We start from the raw sequence: 4,221 nt of genomic DNA on the forward strand, positions 1-4,221 counted from the left end.
TTCTCTCTCTCTCTCTCTCTCTCTCTCTTTCTCTCTCCCCTCTCTCTCTCTCCCTCTCTCTCTCTCTTTCTCTCTCTTTCTCTCATTCTCAGACGCTATTTCTTCAGTCTGGCATACACATGCATATTATATCACAGTTCATCATTATGAGAGGTATGCATTTGTGAATAAAAAATGCTTCAGCTGATTTTTGAAAATGTAAATTTTGGGGCAGATCTTATTTTATATGGGAGTTCGTTCCACACCTGGGGACCAAAGAACAAAAAGGAACGCTCGCAGTACGTTTTGTAATTTTGTTTCGGAGTTTTAAGAATTAGATTGTCAGAGGCTGATCTAAGGGCTCTAGGTGCATGATCTAATTCCAGGAATGTTTTAAGATAAAAAGGTGCAGTATCATTTATACATTTAAAACTGAAACGGCAGTTTTGTATTAATTTGATCCTTTCTGATACTTCAAACACGCAATAATTCTATCAATGTAACATTTGGCTTGTTTTTCTTGTCTTTTTCTCAGGTTATCGAGGGGGATGCGTTAGGTCTGCATGGAGGTGACCAATATTCCGACGTCATATCTTTGCTCTCTGTGTCACATCCCTGCTTTCCAGACAGTGTCGATGGATACAGTCTAGAAGAGTACACTTGTAGCATCTGATTTTATCGTATTGCACAATTTATTTCACAGCTATCTTTCTCTGCAGATTAAAACGTTGAGTGGTTTTTGTTTAAAAGTGCTTTTTAAAAAAGCAATCATTTTACTGACAGAAAACTGTGCTTCTGGAATTCGGAATTCTTGTTGAGTAGAGAACGTTCCTGTGGGATATCATATCAGTGAGGTGATTTTGTGTGACTGAATTTGGATAGTTAACTGTTCCTAGTCATTATCTAGCTGTCTAGCTTGTGCATGCTTGCGTTATCAACTCCAATATTATTGCAATATTTTTATCTTCAGTGAAAAGTTCAGAAGTGTATTTAGATTTACTGTCGTCAGAGACAAGGCAGATAATTTCGTGAGTATTTTATCCATCGAGAGCGCACTTTTTGTGCTGGTGTAAAATAACCCCTTGGTGCCAGACGTCATTGTGTGTGTGTGTTTGGACATTCTGATTCAGGAAAAGGATAGCTGGTATACTTCTGCAAGGAAAAACTTCGTCCATCCAGAGCACCCATCTAATCTGGACCACCAACTTCTGTGGCTGTCCTGACTTCTTGGTGGCATTGTCAACCCCTAACCCTACAACATCTACATCGTGTTCGGTTCGTGTGGATAGTTTCCCCTGGCTGTAGTGCCTCCCGCCTTCTTCACATCATATTATTATTGTTCTCTCCGGCGTAGCAGGCATACAAAGCCCATCGCAGATAGCACAGGGTGTGCGTGACAATTCACAATTCCTATAGAAAAAATAGAAAAGAAGAATAAAGGCTGGAGTAAAAACATCGGGAAGGGTAAAGAGTTCATCGTTCTGTATTCCCATCTATTCGGATTGATCATCCGTCGCTCCCCTTTGGATACACTGGAATAATTACCAAGGTTTCTGCGCGCATCAAGTTACTTCGTCGAGCCGTTGCTGTCCAGAACAATCATACAATTTCCTGACGTTTCGTAAGTATGGATCTTTATCATCGGTAATTCATATTTACATTAGATGTCTGTGACTCATAGCAAACGGGGGGTAATGCGAGAGCGATAATATACGGGCTGATTAGATTGACCTCATAGTGAGGTGGGAGATATTTACACCGTGACGGCTAATGTAGACGTGGGTGTTCGTAAATCACTGACCGTGCTCAGTAAATTGGGAAGTACTTAATGTATCGTAAATAAATCGTGATTAAGTTGGTGGTTTCCAGGTAAAGAGGATTGGCCTTGAATGAGATGAGCAAACTTCTAGATACACACACCATCACGTTTTTTGAGGGACGATTCGTGTCTGTCTGTCTGCCTGTCTATCTGTCTCTCTGCCCCCCTCTCTGTTTCTCTCTCTCTATCTCTCTCTCTCTCTCTCTCTGTCTCTCACAATGTATGAATATTTACTCCCTCAATTTATCTCTCCCTCTTCTCTCCCAGTTCTCTCCCACTCTCTCTCCCACCTCACTCTCCGCTCTCCTCCTCTCTTTTTAACCCTTTCTTTCCACCTCTTCGCCCCCTGTCTCTCTATCCCTTTCCCACACCCCTTAACATGTCTTACTTACATATATGTGTGCGTGCGCGCTCGCTTGTGTGTGTATGTGGGGGGGGGCTGGGGGTTGGGGGAGGGAGGACAATCAACTTCCCGTTGCTGTACGCTATTATGCAGCTCCCTGTATTTGAGCTATGGTTGTCAAGGACTGTCGTGAGGATGACTCTGGTTCAAACCTTTCACGGTATTGTTTATGGGCCTTTTTCTGATTCTCCAAGGTTCCACACCCACTTTCTTAAGTCCTATCGGAAAAGGGCGTGAAATCAATCAGTCTCGCTTATTAAAAAACCTTATTATGCTAAAAAGAAAACTATTTTAAAAAAAAGCTATACAGCATCAACAACTATTAAAACTGTCTACATGTTCCCAGAGCAAGCCGAGAATCGAACTCACAACTATTTGATAGAAAGACCAACACCGGATCACTCGATCAGGCCTACCCTAAAGAGACATGATTTCGTTTTAACCAAACCCAGTTCTCTCAGTGTTTATTCTTCTTCTGTCTAGAGCAACAAACGTTTTTCCTGCCAGGCTGACTTCTTCAAGGCAAGCACCTGGATCGATCCATTCACAATTTAAAACAATATTTTTCCGTATTTCTATAGGCCACATGAGCCACTCGCTTATAAAAGCTATCAGGAAAAGACAAATGCCGTTTTAGGGACACTTGAACATTTGAAACGCCTTCTTCTTATGGCAAAAATTGAAGGCAAGCGAGGCACGGGTAGACCCAGAGCAACCTCATTTGAGAGTCTAAACATATTGGGTGACGAGGATGTAAGAGTAATGAAATAGCTTTTTGAGTACATCCCAGCAAATGTATATTAAAAATGGAATGAAAGGAAAACCATGATCACCGATGTGTGTCGCAGATCTGGGACTCAATTATTGCTAAAGTTGATGAATGATGTCTAATCATGGGCCTTTGTCCGAGAGCGAAACTAATTCGAAATAACCAGACTTGGAAATAATTAGACCCCATAACGATTTGAACCCTCAACACCTGTGTGATAGTCGTGTTCCACAAAGACAGGGCTATTTTTAGATTATAAGAAAAGGAAAACATTTTTAGATGAATATTATATTTCACAGGAGCACTACAAAAAAAAGACCGTCCTCTTAAAATTCCGGGATCCTGTTCCTTGAAAAACGTGTCCGGCTGTACATCACGTTTATTTATTTATGGGTTTTAATATTGCCTTATCTTCCTGAGTCTCGCTATCTATAAACAACTTATTAAATCATATTAAGGGGCTAATTTGCTTTATTTCACGCTCTATCATCACCACACCACACTCGATGAACCATCAATAATACTGACTCATTGAAAACGGCAAACGGCGAGAGACGTACGCCAAGTTATGATCAAGGTCCAAAACTGATGAGTAAACGATAAATAAAATCAAATTAAAGATAACAAAAAAAAACAACAAACCAACCCCCCCTCTTAACTCTGAAAAGTTAACACACACAAAAAAACCCCAACAACTTCAAACACCCCTACCACCCCCCCCCTCCTACTTCCTCACCCTCTTAAAGAGCGAGTGAACTTCAAACAGCAAGGACACTGGCCAAAACAGAACAAAACACAACACAACACAACAAAACAAAACAAAACAATGTTTAACGTATCGTAAACAACCCCACCAGAATAATAATTATTATTAAGCTGCTGTTTTCAAAGTATACAGGGTTGCCCTTGTATGAGATGAATGCCCTTCTAGATCAAGATCGCATACAACGATAGTACAAACTAGTCGATGCCTTCCTTGATCAAAGTTCAACTGTCTTTAACACCTGCTGCTGGTAAACGATTTAAGAGAGAAGCAATATAGGTGGGCTAACCGCTTATTTATTCTTGGCTTTGTTTGATCTTGTTGTTGTTGTTGTTGTTGTTTGATGTTGTTGTTGTTGTTGTTGTTGTTGTTGTTGTTGTTTGTTTGTTTGTGGTTGTTGTTGTTGTTGTTGTTATTATTATTGTTGTTGTTGTTGTTTGATGTTGTTGTTGTTGTTGTTTGTTTGTTTGTTTGTTTTTGTTGTTGTT

The 4,221-nt window shown here is 40.3% G+C and overlaps 1 protein-coding gene across 1 annotated transcript in view; it reads left to right on the top strand.

Moving 5' to 3' along the window:
- The window catches only part of LOC101856817 (atrial natriuretic peptide receptor 3), a gene marked incomplete at its 3' end in the record, with an annotated part of 213,434 nt that overhangs the window by 75,951 nt on the left and 133,262 nt on the right, over window positions 1-4,221 (top strand). The window contains 1 exon segment of the mRNA XM_005102084.3: window positions 515-1,600.

This window comes from Aplysia californica, unplaced genomic scaffold (assembly GCF_000002075.1).
Source record: "Aplysia californica isolate F4 #8 unplaced genomic scaffold, AplCal3.0 scaffold00312, whole genome shotgun sequence".
NCBI classification, from domain to species: Eukaryota; Metazoa; Mollusca; class Gastropoda; order Aplysiida; family Aplysiidae; genus Aplysia; species Aplysia californica.